This window comes from Kogia breviceps, chromosome 12 (genome assembly GCF_026419965.1).
Source record: "Kogia breviceps isolate mKogBre1 chromosome 12, mKogBre1 haplotype 1, whole genome shotgun sequence".
Lineage (NCBI taxonomy): Eukaryota > Metazoa > Chordata > Mammalia > Artiodactyla > Physeteridae > Kogia > Kogia breviceps.
Genome location: NC_081321.1, coordinates 56,452,977 through 56,474,602, shown reverse-complemented (window position 1 = coordinate 56,474,602; position 21,626 = coordinate 56,452,977). Strand labels below are relative to the sequence as shown.

At 42.8% G+C, this 21,626-nt stretch overlaps 1 pseudogene; it reads left to right on the top strand.

The window, feature by feature from the left end:
- Positions 1-1,502: 1,502 nt before the first annotated feature.
- On the top strand, positions 1,503-16,675 carry LOC131767258 (small ribosomal subunit protein eS10-like; annotated as a pseudogene).
- The last annotated feature ends 4,951 nt before the right edge of the window (positions 16,676-21,626 follow it).

The window sequence follows — 21,626 nt, the reverse complement described above, 5'->3', positions numbered from 1 at the left end:
TTTTCCAAAGGGGGTACTGCATAGAGTCAGCAAAGCCAGAGGCATTACCTTAGGCCAAGGGAGTCCAGTAGTTTTCTCTTGACCTTGCCCGATGATTAAATGTGATAGAGACAGTGTAATTCCAAGAAGTTTACGAGGTTTTCATTAAGGCTTGTATGATTTGTCCTGTGAACTGGGTGCCTCAATCACTGGAGATAGGGGAAGGTCTACCCCAGGTGGGAAACACATTTTCTAATAGTTTCTTTGCCACCCTGAGGGCATCAGCCTTGTGGCAGAGGAAGGCTTCAACCCATCTGGAAAACATCTATACAATAACAACATACTGATCACACATGTTAAGTGGCAGTCGAATAAAGTCCAGCTACAGGTGTTCAAAGGGTCCAGAGGGAGGAGGTCTGAGGCCTAAATAGTATTTTCAGGATCATGGACCTGGCACGTCAGACATTACTATTTTTGCAGTTTTATCAAAGTCTCCCCACCAATGTCTGTTCATAGATTGAGTCATCTTAAATGCACTGATAGGTAAAGGAATGCAAAAGCTGAAAAATGGGGTTTGCCAGGGAGTCGGGAAGAACCAAGTGGCTGTCTTGGGTTTCCCATAGCCCTGACTGTTCATTTAATCTACAACCATTGTTTGCCTATCTTAATTTCTCTGATTCAGGAGCAGACTGTTGCCATGTTACAAGGACATCAGGATGACAAAATTCTGGCAACAAGGGGTCATTCTGCAGAGGCAGAATGGACTTCATTCACAGGAGCCATAATTTTTATAGACTTTGTTGCTGTTGCCCTCACCCGAAAGTCATCTAGGGCGTTGCCCGATACTCACTCAGGTTCAGTCCTTTTAGTGTGAGCCTCAATTTTGAAGACAGCAATTTCAGAAAGGAAGAAAATAGCAGTAAGAAGATCATCTATAATACTTGTTGCCCACTGTGGATTGGGGTCCCAGCGGCTGTAGGAGAACTCTTCTGTTTCCATAATATCCCCAAATCATGGATGACTTCAAGACATACCAGCAGTAAGTGTAAATGTTAACAGTTTGTCCCCAGATAACTGCCGTGATCTGATAAGGGCACCTGCTTATTGAGCTGATTTAGTTTGTGGGAGGTTTTCTCTTTCAAGTCATTCATGCTGGGGTGTAATAGCATAAACAGCTTGGAAATTTCCATTGTCATTTCTACAGTATAACCCATCAACAAATAGGATTAACTCAGGATTGCTTAAAAAGGGTACCTTGTAGGGCTTCCCTGGCGGCGCAGTGGTTGAGAATCCACCTGCCAATGCAAGGGACACGGGTTCGTGCCCCGGTCTGGGAAGATCCCACATGCCGCAGAGCAGCTGGGCCTGTGAGCCATGCCCTCTGAGCCTGTGCGTCAGGAGCCTGTACTCTGCAATGGGAGAGGCCACAACAGTGAGAGGCCCGTGTACCACAAAAAAAAGGGGGGGGTACCTTGTAAATCAGGACGCAGTGTCACAAAATGAGATATTCTTATCTCATAGTCATGGGGCTCACCTTCATCAGGTAGGAGAAGTAAAGTAGCAGTATTAAGAATGTTGCAACATTTAAGATGGAGATTAGGAGGTGGAAGCAGAAGAATCTCATAGGAGGTTAGCCTGCTTGCAGAGAAATGTTGTGTCAGTTCAGCGTTAAGACAACTCTGGACTACATGAGGAGATTGTAAATAAACATTATTTCCTAGGGTTAGGTCTGCTGAGGCTTCCACAAACTTCCACTAACAGGCAGGAGCAACTGAATCGAGTTGCCTGCTACAATAGGCAACAGGTCTGTGTTTATTACCGTGTCCTTGCATGAGCATTTCCAGAGCCTGGTTCTCTCTCATGCACAAAACGGGGTGAAATATTTTGAATCATTAGGCAGCCCTAGGGCAGTGGTTCTTGCAGAGTTTGTCTTATAAAAGCCTGCTCATGTTTATCTTCTCAAAGAAGGGGTTCAAGGACTGAAAGTTTAGTAAGTTCCTAGAGTGAGGAAACTAATAAAGAAAATTAGAAACCCATATCCTGCAATAACCAACCAAGCTTATTAATCCATGAAACTCTCGCATAGTTGCAGATCTAGGAAATTCTTAAATTAGCTTAAACCTTTTTCAAGATAGCTGGATTTCTTCAGTGCTTAGGTTATAACCTAGGTAATGAGTGGTATCTAGAGATAATTGTAATTTTTCCTTAGTGACTTTATGTCCCTTTTCAGCTAATCATTTATGGATGCCCCTTTGGTAACTGAGCACAGTAAAAGGTCATCTATATATCGTAAAAGGATTGATTTCCAGGGAACTGAAGGGAGCTTACATCTTGGGGGAGAACTTGGGAGAGTACTTGGGAGAAATAAGAAGGGGCTTCAGTGAACGCTTGAGGCACGACTGTCCAGATGTATTACTGATTGTGAAACTGAGTCCCCTGATTTTGAGTTACCCTGCTGAGTTACTTTCCTTTTTTTAAAAAATTGAAGTACAGTTAATTTACAATGTTGTGTTAGTTTCAAGTATACAACAAAGTGATTCAGTTATATATATATGGATATATAAAAAGAATAGATATGGATACGGAGAGATATATAATATCTCTCCGTATCCATATCTATTCTTTTTCAGATTCTTTTCTCTTTAGGTTATTACAAAATATTGAGTATAGTTCCCTATGCTATATAGTAGGTTCTTGTTGATTATCTACTTTATATAGAGTAGTGTGTATATGTTAATCCCAAACTCCTAATTTGTCCCTCCCCCTCCCCTTTCCCCTTTGGTAACCATAAGTTTGTTTTCTATTTCTGTGGGTCTGTTCTGATTTGTACATAAGTTCATTTGTATCATTTTTTTAGATTCCATATATAAGTGATATCATATGATGTTTGTCTTTCTCTGTGACTTACTTCACTTAATATGACAATCTCTAGGTCCATCCATGTTACTGCAAATGGCATTATTTCATTCTTTTTTATGGTACTTTATTGCCTTTCTTGGCCTGCCCCTGTTTCCCTCAGGATTGAGGAGTATCAGAGAAAAGGGGGGATTGAAAATGAGTCGGACACTTCCCACATACAAAAGCCCCTTCATGTCCCCTGGTTCTAATTTGTAGAAAAAGGCTTTAGTCTCCTAGGCCTTCTCTGAGTTCCAAAGAGCAGACTCAAGCAGTTACTAATTAAGGAAATGAGGAAATGCAGAAACAAAGGAAAAGCAGTCAACAAAAAAAGTAATGATAGCCTAGGCAAGAGTTCAGTGATAAAACAGGTCCTAGTTCCTCAATCCATATACTAATTGGATTACTATATCCAATTATATACTAATTGGATGCATACCTCTGAGTTGTTCTGTAGAAACTAAGACCCCCGCCCAGGTGGAGGATGGTGACTCATGCTGACCACAAGCACAGACCCCAGACTGGTTGGAAACAGAAGGTTGATGATTAAGATTCCCAAAACATCATCCTGTTACCTCACAACTAACCAATCAGAAGAGAGTCCACGAGCTGCAACCCTCACCCCAAATGTTGCCTTTAAAAAACCCTCCCCTGAAAGCTACCGGGGAGTTGAGTCTTTTGAGAATGAGCCATCTGTTCTCTTTGCTTGTTGCCTGCAGTAAACGCTGTGCTTTCCTTCACCACAACCTGGTGTTAGTAGCTTGGCTTTGCTGCTCACGAGCAAGTGGACCTGAGTTCTGTTTGGTAACAATTGTTCCAAGTAAAGGAAAATAGTTGTTGGTTATTGGGGTCTATGAATGTTGCAAAATGCTGAACAAAGGTCTACAACAATGAACCATTTTGAGTCTGGTGGGATTTGTGACAAAAGGGTATTTGGGTTTGAGACAACTGAGAAACTGGGAAAACTATCTTGTTAATAGCTCTTAAATCCTAGACAAATCACCATCCCCAACCATTAGATTTTCAAACTGGCAGGATCTGTGTGTAGCAGGGGCTGGTACAGGTAATAACTAACCTTTGGGTGATTACATCTTCTGATATGAGTGTGAGGCCCTATATGGCCTCAGGATTCAGTGGGTATTGAGGTAATTTAGGAAGAGGTTTAGTAATATTTACCTGTTATCTTTATAGGCTCTGTGCTTGTTATTCTCCCAACGTCAGCACTAGAAATTGCCCACAGATTTTTGGACATCTCGATTAATTTAGGGGACTTTTGTTGGAATTCTTCCTCTTCTGTATCATGAAGAGATTACCTGAACATAGAAGATCAGGTTCAGGTTGGTCAGGAAATTCTAAAGTGAGGTCTCCATTAGAAGCAAAATGTATTAGCCCTTTTAATCTAGAAATAAGATCTCTGCCTAATAGATTGACTGGAGTTGTGTCAAATAGCAGAAAAGAATGCTTTTCAGTAAAAGATTCTGGAGTCATTTATACTGGTTGAGATAGAAATTCTCTCTGAACTTTATTAGCTACCCTCACTATGGAAACCTCTGAGGGATTTGTTGGCCTATGAGAATGGTTTAAAGTAGAATGGTTTAAGGTAGAAAGAGTAGCTCCGATATCAACTAGAATTTGACAAGGTTTCTCATTAATTTTAATTTCAGTTTCTCCTTGGTCATTTAAGGAAATTACTGATAATAGTTTACTGGAGAATCCCTTAGAGTCCTGTCAACTCTGGGAACAAGCCATATGGGCCCTCCCTTGGGAGTAGACATGGGACACTCGAGTTGAAGAATTTGCATAGGACCTTGGAGGACAATCTTTTTTCCAGTGTCTCAGTTTATTTCAAATGAGACAAAGATCCTTAGGCCAGCATTTTGGTGGTGGACCCCTAGGAGGGTGTAATACAAGAGGCTGAGAAGTATTATTTTAGGTCTCTGGTCTTGGAGCTGTTATAGCTGTAAGGCCAACAGGTTGGCAGATTTTTGCTCGTGGTCTTACTCTAAGATCCTTTCAAAATGCTCAGCTGTGGTCATGAACTCAGTCAGGTTGTTGCCTCACCCCGCCCCCCCCCCATCCTATTTTCTGCCTTTTTATCAATCCACTAATCTCAGGAGATAACCATTTACAAATAGGGTAGCTAGAGCATGTTGGGTGACCCTACTTATGTGGAACCTAGTATGCCACAGGAAAAGGGCTTCTAAGTGGGCCTTAAAATCTGCCAAAGATTCAACTTTCTTTTGTTTGCATGATTGAATAATTGACCAATCAGTGCAGACAGGGGAGACTCTAGGAATGGCTTATAAAAGGTCAGTTGCTATGTGAGCTTTTTCTGGTCAAAGATCTCGAATATTATTCACAGGGCTTTTCTATTTTGCTTCCTGCATCCATTTTTGGTCTTCACCAGGTCCTATGAACACTTGCACAAGTTAATAAAGTTCTGGCATCCCGGGATCATAGGCCCCAATAATGACTCTAAATTCTTCAAAAAAACTGGGGGAGATCCTCCATAGTTTAGGAAATTTCTTAACTATGTCAGTCTTTGACAAAGCGGTGAAAGATACCTGAGGAGGTTGTCTACAACCTCAGGTATTCTTATGTTAAAAAGTAACTGTTTTACGCGGGCCTCTCACTGTTGTAGCCTCTCCCGTTGCGGAGCGCAGGCTCCGGACGCGCAGGCTCCGGTCGCGCAGGCTCCGGTCGCGCAGGCTCAGCGGCCATGGCTCACGGGCCAAGCCGCTCCGCGGCATGTGGGATCTTCCCGGACCGGGGCACTAACCCGTGTCCCCTGCATCGGCAGGCAGATTCTCAACCACTGCGCCACCAGGGAAGCCCGAAAAAGTAACTGTTTAATAGTCTCTTCAGAGTGGAAAGACACTTCACACAGAGAATCAGTAAAACATGAGGTAAAGAAGGATGGAGGGGAACAGTGTCACATCAGTCCTATTGCCTTTTGCTTTAGGTGCTTCCTGTATTTTTAATTTTTTATTAGCCTTTTATAACGAGTCTTTTAATGAAGGTATTTTGGAATTTGAAGGCTTTTGGAAGTTTCTGCATTCCAATTAAAATAGGTATCCCATTCTGTTTAATTCAGGAAGCCTTACTTTCAAATGCACTTCCTAAATGAATTATTTTGTCTAATTGGAACATTCCCCATAATGGCCATTGTAATTCTAGGTTGTTTTAGTAATATTTTTCCATTTTTGTAGATATTTACAGTTTCCAGCATTATAGTTCTTGGACATAAAATAAGCAGGTGTGCTGGAAGGTGTCACACTTGGTTCTTTAGAAACTAAAGATCCAATCTCTTTTAGCTGGCCTTTATCTACACAAAACAAGACAAACAAATATGTGCACTTTAACACTCCAGCAGTAACAAATTACTGCAGCTTGGACAAGAAGAAGGTTCTGTGTGCACCACCAACAATTCCCAATGTGGAACTTGGGACTCGAAGAAAGGATTGAACAAGCAGACCTCAAGTGAAAGCTGCAGACTGATTTCAGATAAATGGGGAATCACAGCTGCCACCAGCGGTTCCCAATGTGGAATCTGGGGAAGGATTCTAAACAAATGGGGAACAGCAGACCAAACTGCCAGCAGTTCCCCAAGTGGAATCTGGGAACAGAACCAAGGACTGGGGGTTTCCAATCAAATGGGGAATTGTGGCTCAAACTACCAACAGCTCCCATCGTGAAACTAGTGATTCTAGACAAATAGGGAATGGGCTGGAAAGCCAATTAGATTGGGAGCTCGACACAAAGACAGCAGAGTTCAGAATCAAGAGAAACTTTCCCACAGCCTCTGGAAATGGTGAGAAGGATAGTGAACTCAAAAAGAGGTTCATGGGCTTCCCTGGTGGCGCAGTGGTTCAGAGTCCGCCTGCCGATGCAGAGGATGCGGGTTTGTGCCCCGGTCGGGGAAGATCCCACGTGCCGCGGAGCGGCTGGGCCCGTGAGCCATGGCTGCTGAGCCTGCGCGTCCGGAGCCTGTGCAACGGGAGAGGCCCGCGTATGGCAGAAAAAAAAAGGGGGGGTTCATGGGTACCATGCTTGTGGGTGTTTTTGTCCCCAAATGTCATCAGAAGTTCACTTCAAATCCCATTGCTGCCCCCAAATCTGTTTTAAAAACTAAACCAAGGAAACTTTAAAGATCTAAATGGCTTTGTTGAATATTCATGAATCAGGCAGCATTCCACCTAGCAAGTAAAGAGGACCTCCAAAGGGCTATGGAAAAGGAAGGATTTTTAAAGGCAGGACAAGGAAGTCATAAACAGAAAAAAGAATTATTTCAGGTTAGGTTATCTTCCCTTTGGGGAAAAAAGAGTCTTAGCAGTTGAGTTAGCTCTTCTTCCTTTGGGGGATAGAGAGGGATACCATGAGAAAGGTTACCTTATTGGTGCTGACCAGAAAATTCCTGACAGACTGACTGGTTAAGACTACATTTCTGGGGGAAGTCAAAGCTTCACTTAGATTAGGTATTAAAGTGTGGGTTAATATGTGGCCTAGCATAAGTGACTCCATTTTGGGCCTGTGGTTTGCTTTTTAAAATGTGAAAGCAGCAGTAGACAATATGTAAACAAATGAATATAGTGGTATTTTAATAAAACTTCTTTTATGGGCACCAAAATTTAAATTTTGTATAATTTTCATGTGTCATGAAATATTATTCTTCTTCGGATTTTTTAATCATTAAAAAACATAAAAGCCATTCTGAGCTCAAGGGCTGTACAAAAATAGGCAGTTGGCTGGATTTGACCATTAAGCCATTGTTTGCTGATGCCTGGCTTAGTCACTTTCCCAAGGCCACACAGCTAAAATGGTGGACCCCAGCATTAGATCCTGGTGGTGTGACTCTGTAGTCTGCACATTTAACATGTCTCTCATTTTGTAAAAATGTGCTAGAGTTGAAGAATTGAGTCAATAAGACTATGAGGAAACATTGAAGACTTTGAGATAAGCAAAAAAGACTACTGGATAGTTTTTCAGCAGAATGCGGGAGTCTCCAATAATGTGACTAGGCTATTTTACAACTCTGTATGTTGTAGCAAAGCAATAGCAATGCAAATAATTCTTGACTATAGACATGCAAATAAATTCTATCTGGTGGAGGAGCAACACTACCCCACTGTGAAAAAGTCAGTTTTGTATACACTTGTAAATTCATTTCAGTATTCCTGATCTATACATATGTCTATTCTTTGGATTCCCCTTTTGAAATGGTTGTAACATCTGCCCGGTTCCATCAGTAAATAATGAGTTAAATAAAATCTTTACCATGTATTCATTTGATATCTGAGTGAAAGTCAGGATTTTACCATTTTGAAAATTATCCTCTTAACAGTTCTGAAGGTCTTCATGAGATGCCCAATGGATTCACCTGACAGAGCTGGTTGAACTTCGCTTACTCTCTCTTTTTCTAATTTTAATTGTATCTCTACTAATTTTGTGTTCTGATTTGTTTATGGCCAGTTAGTGTTTCCTCACTGGTGAGAGCAATGACTGGGAATTTGATTTATGGTCTGACTATTTAGTAATTTCTGTAAAGGGATTATTGGATTATAAAGATCTGTAGACATGTGTTCATTTTTTAAATGTTTGTTTATATGTCTGTTTGACTATTTTAAGCTAAATCAAAGGTGAGAGAGAAAGAAATTTGAAGAGGCTACACTGCTGGCTTTGGAGACATGGTAAAGGGCTGCAAGCCAAGGAACACAGGTGGCCTCTAGAAGCTGGAAAAAGCAAATAAGTATGTTCTCTCCTAGAGCTTCCAGAATGAATGCAGCCCCTTAATTTTACCCCTTTTCAGACCTCAGACCTTCAGAAGATAGTAAATATGTGTTATTTTAAGCCACTAAGTTTGTGGTAGTTTGTTACAGCAGCAATAGGGAACTCATACAGATTCTTTACCAATACGTCCTCCTTTCACCAGGATATAATTGTGAGGAGAAAGGAGACTTGGGAGGAGCTGTTATAACAAAGAGTCCATCAGAAGAAACTGAGAGTTCGACATGCAGTAGCTTTTCATTTGCTGAGTTGTGATTATCTCTCATTGATTGAGCTGTTGCCAGGCAAGGAGAAATTCTTCCTTCCTTCTGCTGGGGAGTAAAATAGTACCCTTCTTCCTGTTGGAGTTGCAAGGAATATCTTTTCCTGCTGGGTCTGCAATTGGGGTCAAGTGCTAAAGCGTGGGAGCTCCCCTTTCTGGTCTTCCAAATCCATTTTAAATGAAGTTTCTGCTCATTAATTTTCACACTGTCATCTGAAGCCTGTCAGTCTCACCTCTCCTCCTGGCTGGCTTTTCCACTTTTTCTGTTTATAAGTAGTGTCCTGACTGGACTGCCCACCAAGTTCCTCTTTCTGGTCTAAGGATTACCAGGATGCTGCACACACCCCGAGAGGAAGGAAGTCCTTCCTGAACCAGCGCTCCAGCTGTGCATATCCCCAAAGATGTCTTCCTCCAACTGTGTCCTTGTGACATTGTGATATAATAAGAAATATATATTTGGTCTTCCTCCTCAGTTTCTGGTACAGAGCTCCTAAAATCCTTGCAATTTCCTAAGTGATAAGAGCTGAAAGGAACATCTTTTGTTATAGTATTTCGTTTTTGTCCACAGTTTCTGAAATACCTCTAGAACAATAAAGGTAGAAGGAGTATATTTTGTTATTCATAACAAGCCCCTTCCAACCAGAAATAAGTTTATGTGAATGAAGTGATTTTTGAAAAGTCCCTAAGGATGGGGGCTTTTTGCCAGGGAAACCAACCATGTGATTAGAGGGTTGGAACTTTCAGCACCACCTCCCCAGCTCGAGGGAGGGGAGAGGGGCTGGAGATTGAGTTAATCACTAGTGGCCAATGATTTAGTCAATCATGCCTACCTAGTGATTTAGTCAATCGTGCCTACCTAATCGTGCCTCCAAAGAGGTTTGGAGAGCATCCAGGTTGGTGAACACGTCCGCGTGCTAGGAGGGTGGCAAGCCTGGAGAAGGCTTGGAAGCTCTCTGCCCCTTCCTACACACCTTGCCCCGTGCAGCTCTTCCATTGGGCTGTTCCTGGGTTGTATCTTTTTTATTTTTTTAATAGTTGATTTACAAAGCTTTTTTAAGTTTCAGGTGTACAGTAAAGTGATTCAGTTCTTTCACAGATTCTTTTCCAATATAGTTTATTACAAGATATTGACTTGTAAAGTTAACGTCAACTTTGCCAACCACCTTGACTTTTATGTCCCACCTCTACATTTTTCTTCACTGTTTACTGAGCACCTACTGTGTGCTTCTTAATGCAGGGGACACAACTAAATTGTCCTCCTTAGTCCTGCTTAGAACATCCAGTTCACAACAGCCCCATTTTTGGGGGGTGGGGTACACCACGCAGCTTGTGGGATCTTAGTTCCCCAACCAGGGATTGAACCCCTGCCCTTGGCAGTGAAAGCACTGAGTCTTAACCACTGGACCACAGGGAAATTCCCTGTGCTATACAGTAAGATTTTGTTCTTTATGTGAGTTGTATCTATTAGAATAAAGTAATAAACCTGTTTCTCTGAGTTCTGTAAGCTGTTTTAGCAAATTATTGAACCCGAGGAAAGAGTCATGGACACCTTCAGTTTGTTGTCAAGTAGGACATGAGTTGTGGGAAACCTATGGATCTACTGCTTGGGATCGGCATCTGAAGTGGGGACATCTTCTGGGACTGAGCCCTTACCTTGTGGGTTCTGATGCTACCTCCAGGCAGATAGTGTCAGAATTGAATTGGATTATAAGACACCCAGCTGGTGTCTGCAGAGAATTGGAGAATAGCTTGGTGTGGAAAACCCACTGGTTTGGTGTCATAAGTGTTGTGAGTAGAAAGAGAAATGAAGTTTTCTCTTTCATTCCTTCTTCCTTCCCTCAACCCTACAGAACAGGGCAGTCCTTCAGAACTGTCCCTTTAGACTCACAGATAAAACAGGAATACTGCCTTACTATACATTGCTATGGTTTCTGGTCTCCATACAATATGCATGGATTTTGTTTATAGGTGGGGGTAAGCTATTTTTATTTAAAAACAAGAAAGAAAAAGTTATGAGACAGCGATCTCAGTTTTATTAAAAAAAAGAAAAGAAAAAATTGTGTGTGTGTGTATAAGAAGACACTGGCATTTATGGTAGACATTGCCAGTGATAGGATTACCGCTCATTTTAATGGTTCACTTTCATTTTCCAATTTATTACAAAAATAGTTTTAGAAAAAGATACATCATACATAACATCCTCATATTTTTATTTTATTTTCGTGGTTCCTCAACGATCCAGCAAATTGTAAGGAAATCGTGAGTGAGGAGCATGCAAGTCAGATTGACTTGTCTGGGGACCAGAAACACATCAAATAATCCTAAAAACACTTATCAGAGCTGCAAAAATAAAGAACTAAGGATCTGGACCCAAAGCCAGGCGATGCAGCTGTGTTCTCAGTACATGAAGTAGCACCTGACACACAGATGGTGCTGAGTAAATGAACAAGAACTCTGCGTGGCCTCTACTATGCAAAAGTTATCCTCTATGACACTGTGCATGTATTTTCCTCTCTTTTTGATCCGATTCTGTGGGCCTCTAGAGAAGGAAACCTCTCTCCCTCTTTCCTCTACCAGGCAGGAATTGGCATGCCCAAGGAAGCACAAAATGTTTTCATTCTTGAAAAGAGTGTTGGAAACTGTGTACACTTCATGGTCAGTTAGACTTGGCTTCCACGTCTCAGCTTTCCCCTTTCAATTGGGGTCTGCTATCTATGGAGCATCTGCATATATCTATGCACACAAACACACTAGGATTACAGAGGAGCTTACCACCTAGCTATGCAGTTCTCAGGTGTACTGTTTTCTCTTCTGTCAAATGAAGCTGGTAATTACCAGGCAGGGTTGCCAGGAGTATTAAATGAGACAGTGCTCAGAAAGCACCTAGATGCTTGGCAAACATTAGCTGCTGTTGTTGTTATTATTATTATTGTGTTGAATTGGATTTAAAGATAAATGACTGTCCTATAATGTTTTCGGAAATCAACAAATGTCTGAGCCCCTATATGTATATGCCAGGCACTGTACTAGGTAGGAACTTTTAGGATTAGGAAGGTGGGTATTATGCTCCTGGAAATCATTATCCCTATCTTTACAAAGGTAATCATGTTTTCCTTGGTGACACCAGTCTGGGGATAAAAATTGTCAAAAGTACAGTCCTAGAGCTGTATTTCTTAGGTTCTGCCCAACCTATCTGATCGTAGGGACCCCAAGTCTTCTCAAATTCCATTGAAGTCAGTGTGTCACCTTTGCTGGCCAATGCGTCCTCTCATCCTGTCATGTAGTACCACTCTTGCTGGCAAAAGTAGAGTTGATGAAACCAAAGCCATGCAACTCAGATTGGGACTTGAACCCATGGTCTTTTAATTGAGATCACACCCTTGGTCTCAGGACTTAATGAAGCTCAGGTTCTCGATGTCTTGTTGCAGAAAGAATTCAGTGAGAGACAAAGTGATAGGTAAGAAGTGGATTTATTTAGAGAGAAACATACTCCACAGACAGAGTGTGGGCCATCTCAGAAGGTGAGAGGCCTGAAATATGTCATGGTTAGTTTTTATGGGCTGGGTAATTTCATAGGCTAGTGAGTGGGAGGATAATTCCAACTACTTGGGGGGAAGGGACAGAGATTTCCAGGAATTGGGTCACCGTCCACTTTTTGACCTTTTATGGTTGGCCTCAGAACTGTCATGGCACCAGTGGGTGTGTCATTTATCATATGCTAATGTATTACAATGAGCATATAATGAGACTCAAGGTCTACTGGAAGTCAAATCTTCTGCCATTTTGGATCTAGTTTGTTCTAACCAGTTTTTGTCATGTCCTATGGCTATGTCATTCTTTTAAGGTTGTGCTGTGCTCCCTTCCCTCCTGTTTCACTGATACCAGATGAGGTCTCCAATCTTTCTTCCTGGGTTTAGTTGCTTTCTAGACCCTTTCCCTGTACCATCTATCTTTCTACTGGATTAGGTCCAGACAAGAGCATGAGAATCCCCACATGAATGCCTCACTGAAGTGAATACAGTGAGGCTTCATCTGTGAGGAGGAACAACAGTAGAGCAGCTATTCTCCAACAGCTTATAGACATGCTAACAGAACTGTTTTTGTTTTCATCTCTCCTCTCCTCAGAACTCTTTCAACAGTCCTGATGAGGAGGCCATGGTGAGCAACACAGTCCCCACTGTAGGGGAGCAGAAATTACCACTGTGAAATATGTTTCTTTGGCATATTAATTGTTTTAAGCTGTTATTTTCTGAGAAAGAGCAAACTTAGGAAGAGCTCTGGAAACCAAGTAGGAGTTGCTCTTTTGTAGGAAACTTTTACATTTGTAAAGAAAATCTTCATTTGTAAGGGTGTCTCCCTCTCTGTGCCTGGAGGAAGAGGATGACAAAATCTCTAGAAACAGTTATCAGTGGAGAAGGCAAAGACTTAAACCTGCATCACAATCACCCTTGTTTTACTGTGCTTTTCCTGGTAATCTCCCATAACTGACTCTCCCTACCATCAACCTCTCTTTTGTCTTTAGCTGAGGATGGTATTTAAGGTAAAAGCTTGGATCATTTTGGCAAGTTACTCAGTTTTTCTGTGTTTCTGCCATGTATACATGTTAGTAAACTTTGTTTCATTTTCTCCTGTTAATCTGTCTTATGTCAATTTTAGTTCTTAAACCAGAAGAACCTAGAAAGGTAGAGGAATATTTCTTCCTCCCAGAACCTGCTTTCCTCTGGGCTGATAACATGGCTCTCTCTGCCTGACTTCACTTCCCCCAGAGGCCTCCTTGGTTCTTCCTTTGATCCTTTCCTGGACAGAAGTTCCTACCAAACCTCTAGACACACCCCACTCCTGAGTCCTTAGACTCTCAAGATGGAACCACTGCTGCACTGAAACTGAAATACAGGCAGAGCAAAAACTATGCTATTTTTTAAATCACATCTCGGTAACTAAGCCCTAGACCCTTTAACTGTACCCCAAGTAATGTGATTTCAAGACCCTTTAGTTCTTGGGTCATCCTCTCAGGACACTTTATAATGTGTCAATTGTTAAAAAAATTATTCTTACCTTTGTTAAAATGTTAAGGAAGACTTTATTCAAGACTATTGCAGAGCTTCCCTGTTGGCGCAGTGGTTAAGAATCTGCCTGCCAATGAAGGGGACACGGGTTTGATCCCTGGTCCCGGAAGATCCCACATGCAGCAGAGCAACTATGCCCATGCACCACAGTTACTGAGCCTGTGCTCTAGACCTCGTGAGCCACAACTACTGAGCCTGCATCCCACAACTACTGAAGCCCACGTGCCTAGAGCTCCACAACAAGAGAAGCCACCACAACGAGAAGCCCCCAAACCACATCGAAGAGTAGCCCCTGCTCGCTGCAACTAGAGAAAGCCCATGTGCAGCAACGAAGACCAAATGCAGACAAACATTTAAAAAAAAAAAAAAAGCTATTGCAGTTGAAGTACTGTTAGGGGAGAAAGATTCAGCTCATCTCCAAATACAGCCAAGACAGTTGGGGATTTATAGCCAGTTAGCTGAGTGAGGAGTCAGTGGATGGAAAATTACTAGGAGGCAACATCAAAGGTAGAAGGAGTCTAAATAAACTGACTTAGCAGGATTCTTGCTACAACTGGGCTAGGTAGGCTGAAGATAAGACGTGGGCCAAGGTCAATACCTAGTTGAAAATAAGTCTTAGAGGAGCCTAAGTTTGGTCAAGGAGAGAATCTTTGTTACAATATTGCTTGTTTTAAAATGTGGGTGCTGCAGGAATTCCCTGGTGGTCCCGTGGTTCGATCCCTGGTCAGGGAACTAAGATCCCACAAGCTGCACAGTAGCCAAAAATAAATAAAATAAAATAAAATGTGAGTGCTGAAACTGAAAAATGTAACACAGACATGATCTGATCAGTGCATTGTCTGGAAGGGTTCTGTCCTTTCTTGATACGAATGCTAAATTTCTCTAATGTCTAAGGTTGATGTGAGATTGCTGCGTAGCTACAGAACCCCATTATATGGTTGGCTCATAATTAGGATTGCAGGCAACTAAAACATCAGGTGTTTACACACAAGAATTCTCTCTCTTTTCAATCTTTCCATCATCATACTACTAATGCTGAAAACTTGGCCTCTGTGCATCAGTATTGAATCAAATCTCAGAGAGTTTTGGGTGAAGTAGAAAAGAATAGCTTTGTTGCTTTGGCAGGCAAAGCGGACGCAGTGGGCTCATGCCCTGAAAAACTGTTTGTCCCAACCTGGGGGGATTTGGTGAGTTTTATAGCAATGGTTCAAGGGCAGAGGAGTTGCTGATAAAAAATCAGGGTGTGTGCAGGGCCTGCACTCCTTTAATCTGGTCTCAGGTGGTCTCCTGATAAGCTTCTCTAGGTTATCAAACTGTGATCTTCTCTGGAATGAAGAATGCTAACATCTTCCATTTGTTAGGGGTTTTAGTTCTGTAAAGAGCTCAAAGATATTGTTATGTGTATCCCTTCAAAGGGAACCAGGACCCTGCTCCAAGGCTGCACTATTGTTTCTTGGCTGCTCCTCCCTTGTCTCTGCATCCCCTCCCTTCCCTGATTAGCAACTGTTCAAATCTTCCCTTTGGAACTCAGGGAAGGTCATGGAGGCTAGAGTCTATTCCCTACAAACAAGAAACAGGGAACACGGAGATACTTCTGTGCCCAGGAGCCCCAGAGTCCTGCTAGGTTTCACTACCCAAATAATCTTGCTCAAATATAGACCTGAGCGTTTTCCAGCTCCAGCCCTGGAGGCTACAGCATCAAGATCTTGATGCCCAAGAAGAACCAGATTGCCACTTATTGACTCCTTTTTAAGGAGGGACTGATGGTGGCCAAGAAGGATATCCACATGCCTAAATACCCTGTTGGGGAGGAAGATATTTTCCTCTACCCTTCTAGGTTCTCTTGACTGGTCTAGGGATTAAACTGATGTGAGACAAATTAACAGGAGAAAATCAAAGTTTAGTAACATGCATACATGGGAGAAACCCAGGAAAACTGAGTAACTCACAAAAATGTCCAAAGCCCTCATCTTGAATACCACTGTCAGCTAAAGACAAAAGAGGATGTTGAGGGTGAGGAGAGTCAGTGATGGGAGGTTATCAGGAAAAGCAAGTAAACAAGGGTGAGTGTGATGCAGATTTAAGTCATTGCCTTCTCCATTGATAAGTGTTTCCAGAGATCATGGTCATCTTCCTCTTCCAGCAAGGAGGGAGACACCCTTACAAATGGACATGTCCCTTACAAAAGGGCAACTCCTACTAGGTTTTCAGAGCCCTTCCCATGTCTGCTATTTCTCAGAAAATAACAACCTCAAAACAATTAACATGCCAAAGAGACATATTTTAGGGTTGCAAATTCTACTCCCCTATAGCCTGGAGCTGGCAGATAAGAATGTGCCCAATCTTCACATTATGAAGGCCATTCACTCTCTCAAATGACAAGGCTATGTGAAAGAACAGTTTGCCTGAAGACGTTTCTATTGGTACCTTACCAAGGAGGGTGTCCAGTATCTCTGTGATAACTTCCACCTGCCCCCTGAGCCACAGCTGTCTTGAGATTGGCAGGTCAAGGCCTAAGGGTCTGGAGAGTGACCTGCAAGACTCACCTGAGGGGACGCCTACAGAGACAACTACAGAGAAGCTCTGTGCCCCCTTGTGTGGACAAGAAAATCAAGGCTGGGGCCGGTCAGCAACCAAATTCCTGTTTAGAGGTGAATTCGGTTGTGGATATGGTCAGCTACCTCAATAAATTTGGAGGATATTGTTTTGTGTTAAATAAACCTATAGCCAGAAAAGTGTGTGTGTGTGTGTGTGTGTGTGTGTGTGTGTGTGTGTGTGTGTGTGTGTGTATAAAACAAACAGAAACCTGTGGGACCCTTCTGGGTACAAAAGCCCCTCTGTGTCCTGTTTCTTCTTTGTAGAAAAAGGCTTTGGTCCCCTAAGCCTTCCTTGAGTTCCAAAGAGCAGACTCAAGCAGTTACTAATTAGGGAAGTGAGGGAATGTAGAAACAAAGGAAAAGCAGTCACAAGCAAGTTCAGCAGTAAAACAGTTTTAGTTCCTCCTCAAGGGATATACATAACAATCCGATGCATATCTTTGGGTTGTTATGCAGAAACTAAGACTCCCCCACCCAGGTAGAGAATGGTGACTACATGCTGACCCCAGACTGGTTGGAACTAGAAGGTTGATGATTAAGATTCCTGAAATATCACCGTGTTACCTCACAACCAACCAGTCAGAAGAAAGTCTGTAAGCTACAACCCTCACTGTAAATATTGCCTTTAGAAACACTTCCCTGAAAGTCATCTGGAAGTTTGGGTCTTTTGAGCATGAACTGCCCATTCTCCTTGTTTGGCACCCTGCAGTAAACACTGTACTTTCCTTCACCACAACCTGGTGTCAGTAAATTGGCTTTGCTGTGCCATGGGTAAGCAGATCCAAGTTCAGTTCAGTAACAATATCAACTTCCAATTATCTACCCAATAAAATCCATCCACTTTAGCACAGCACATAAGTCCATCACAGTGGGATCAATTAGTGTTAGTGAATTCTCCCACGTAGGGAAGCAGAATTTGTCATCCCAAAATATGTCTCTTTGGCATATGAATTATTTTAAACTGGTTATTTTTTGAGAAACAGCAGACATGGAAAACACTCTAAAAACTGAATAGGAGTTACCCTTTTGTAAGAAATATTCACATATATAAAGGGAAATCTCCATTTGTAAGGATGTCCTCTTCATTGCACCAGGAAGAGTAGGGTGACCAGTACTCAAGAAACTTATCAATGGAGAAGGTGAAGACAAATCTGCATCACAATCTCACCCTTGTTTACTGTGCTTTTCCTGGTAACCTCCCAAACTGACTCTCCCCACCCTCAATATCCTCTTTTGTCCTTAGCTAAAGATGGTATGTAAAACTCAGCCATTTTGATAGTTACTCATTTTTTTCTGGGTCTCTCCCATGTACACCTGTTATTAAACTTTGTTTCATTTTCTCCTATTAATTTGTCTCATGCCATTTATTTATTTATTTTATTTTTATTTATTTATTTATTTTTGCGGTACACGGGCCTCTCACTGTTGTGGCCTCTCCTGTTGCGGAGCACAGGCTCCGGACACACAGGCTCAGTGGCCATGGCTCATGGGCCTAGCCCTCCATGGCATGTGGAATCCTCCCAGGTCGGGGCATGAACCCATGTCCGCTGAATCGGCAGGTGGACTCTCAACCACTGCACCACCAGGGAAGCCCATGCCATTTAATTCTTAGGCCAGCCAGAAGAACCTAGAAGGGTAGAGAAACATGTCTTCTTCCCCAACACCCACATTTGAGAATCTCAGACTCCCCAGAGAAACAGAATCAATAGTATAGATAGAAAGATAGACATAAAAGGAGATTTATTATAAGGAATGGCTCATGAGGTGATGAAGGCTGAGAAGTCCCACGATCTGCTATCTGCAAGCTAGAGAAACAGGAATGCTGGTGGTGTAATTCAGTCTGAGTCCAAAGACCTAAGAATTAGGGAGTTAGTGGTGTGAGTCCTGATCTGAGTTCAGAAGCCTAAGAAGCAGGAGCACCAATGTCCAAGGGCAGAAAATGGATGTCTCAGCTCAAGCAGAGAGAGCTAATTTATCTGTTCTCCACCTTTTTTGTTCTATTTGGCACCCTCAATGGATTGGATGCTGACCACCCACATTGGGGAGGGCAATCTGCTTTACTATGTTCACTTCTTCAAATGCTAATATATTTCAGAGACACCTTTGCAGACACACCAACTATCAGGGCATCCCTTAGCCCAATCAAGTTGACACATAAAATTAACCATCACAGGAGGGGTAGGACCTAAGGTGGCTTGACGGGGGTGGGGTCCTACTCAAGACCCCAGAGAAATAGGGGCACAGATGCCAAGAACCATGTTGTGGAGGGCTGCTGAAATCAAAACCAGCAAGTGAGTCCCAAGGTGATCAGATACGCTGCACTGAGAGGAGAAGCTGAAACACTAACTCCCAGTGAAGGAGGTTTCAAGCAGCCATGGGAGAAAGAAAGAGCAAAAAGTACCCATCAAGGTAGGCAGGGGGTGGATGGAGGGATTCTGTGCAAATTCTAGAGACAGATTTAAGCTCCTACAATGGTTCCCCCTCATTATTTAAGTGTGATTCTGTGTGCACAGACCAGTTTTAATCACAGGTTTTGAAAAAGTTCTGACAGAATGAGAAATTCTGAGTTTTTGAGACTGTGCAGCTGTGAATTAGATTTATAACAGGGAGAGCAGGTAGGTTTTATCTCAGGTGTCAGCTCCAACAGATGATTGGCTGTCTGAGCACTGAGTTGAGAAGGATTCTGAAGATGTGTTTAAACTCAACAGAGAAGTATGTCCACATAGGTTGGTGGCACCTGCCAGTATTTGTGGACAGAAGCATGGGGTGGCCTGAGAGTCCTGTATCACTATTGTAAAGCTACCATGGAAAGACCACCTCAAAGATCAGCTGGAATGTCTACATTCTACTGCCTCATGCCCCTCGATTTCCAATACCTTGTATATTCATCTCCAATATAAGTTTTATATTATATCCTCCAGTTTTTCTTTTCTTTTTTTTTGTGGTACGCGGGCTTCTCACTGTTGTGGCCTCTCCTGTTACGGAGCAAAGTCTCTGGATGTGCAGGCTCAGCGGGCATGGCTCACGGGCCCAGCCGCTCCGCGGCATGTGGGATCTTCCCAGACCAGGGCACGAACCCGTGTCCCCTGCATCAGCAGGCGGATTCTCAACCACTGCGCCACCAGGGAAACCCTCCTCCAGTTTTTCTCATGCTCTTATTCATATTTGTTTCTTTGATACAAAGGTTCCCAAACTTTCTCCATTTGTGGCATTCTTGGTGTCTAGGTAATATTTTCAGTATCCCTAGGACAAAAGAAATACCTAATAGTTCCATTTGTTAATTAGGTCTAAACAACTTAGTAAATATGTCTGAACAACTTAGTAGTTGTTTGAAAAACAATTGTACATGTAAATTGAAGAAAAATAATAGTTTTTTTAATTCTGAAATAATCAAAATTACTTATGAACGGATATGTAGTCTGTTAGGCACTGGAAATCTTCTCAAACCTTGTGATCAGACTTATTAAAAATGATTAAAAGGAGAGATGGGCGCGGAGTTGCCAAAGAGACAAGAGACTTTTTCTTGCCTCTTTGTTTCCTGGTACGCAAGGAGAGGGGATTAAGCACGCCGATCAAAGGAGCTCCAGAGATGGGCGCGAGCCACGGCGATCAGCGTGTACCCCAGAGACGGGCATGAGACGCTAAGGCTGCTGCTGCTGCTGCCACCAAGAAGCCTGTGTGTGAGCACAGGTCACTCTCCACACCTCCTTTCCCAGGAGCCTGTGCAGCCTGCCACTGCCAGGGTCCCGGGATCCAGGGACAACTTCCCCGGGAGAACGCACAGCACGCCTTAGGCTGCTGCAACATCACGCCGGCCTCTGCCGCTGCAGGCCCACCCTGCATCCGTACCCCTCCCTCCCCCCAGTCTGAGTGAGCCAGAGCCCCCAAATCAGCTGCTCCTTTAACCCCGTCCTGTCTGAGCGAAGAGCAGACGCCCTTGGGCAACCTACTTGCAGAGGTGGGGCCAAGTCCAAAGCTGAACCCCGGGAGCTGTGCGAACAAAGAGGAGATGGGGAGGTCTTTCCCAGCAGCCTCAGAAGCAGCGGATTAAGGCTCCACAATCAACCTGAAGTGCCCTGCATCTGTGGAATACCTGAATAGACAGCGAATCATCCCAAGTTGAGGAGGTGGACTTTAGGAGCAAGATAAATTATATTTTTTCCCCTTTTTCTCTTTTTGTGAGTGTGTATGTGTGTGTTTCTGTGTGAGATTTTGTCTATATAGCTTTGCTTTCACCATTTGTCCCAGGGTTCTGACTGTCCCATTTTTTTGTTTTTTTTTTTTACTTTTTACAATTTTTCTTCTTAATAATTATTTTTTATTTTAATAACTTTATTTTAACTTTCTTTCTTCCTTCCTTCCTTCCTTTCTTTCTTCCTTTCTTCTTTCCCTTCTTCCTTCCTTTCTTCCTTCCTTCCTTCCTTCCTTCCTTCCTTCCTTCCTTCCTTCCTTCCTTTCTTCCTTCCTTCCTTCCTTCCTTCTTTTCTTTCTTTCCTTTCTCTTTTTTCTCCCTTTTATTCTGAGTCACGTGGATCAAAGTCTCTTGGCTCCAGCTAGGCATCAGGGCTGTGTCTCTGAGGTGGGAGAACCAACTTCAGGACACTGGTCCCCAAGACACCTCCCAGCTCCACGTAAGATCAAACGGCGAAAATGTCACAGAGATCTCCATCTCAACACCAAGACCCAGCTTCACTCAACGACCAGCAAGCTACAGTGCTGGACACCCTAAGCCCAACAACTAGCAAGACAGGACAACAGCCCCATCCATTAGCAGAGAGGCTGCCTAAAATCATAATAAGGTTACAGACACCCCAAAACACACCACCAGACGTGAACCTGCCCACCAGAAAGACAAGATCCAGCCTCATCTACCAGAACATAGGCAGTAGTCCCCCCAACCAGGAAACCTACTCAACCCACTGAACCAACCTCAGCCACTGGGGACAGTCACAAAAAAACAATGGGAACAATGAACCTGCAGCCTGCAAAAAGGAGACCCCAAACACAGTAAGCAAAATGAAAAGACAGAAAAACACACAGCAG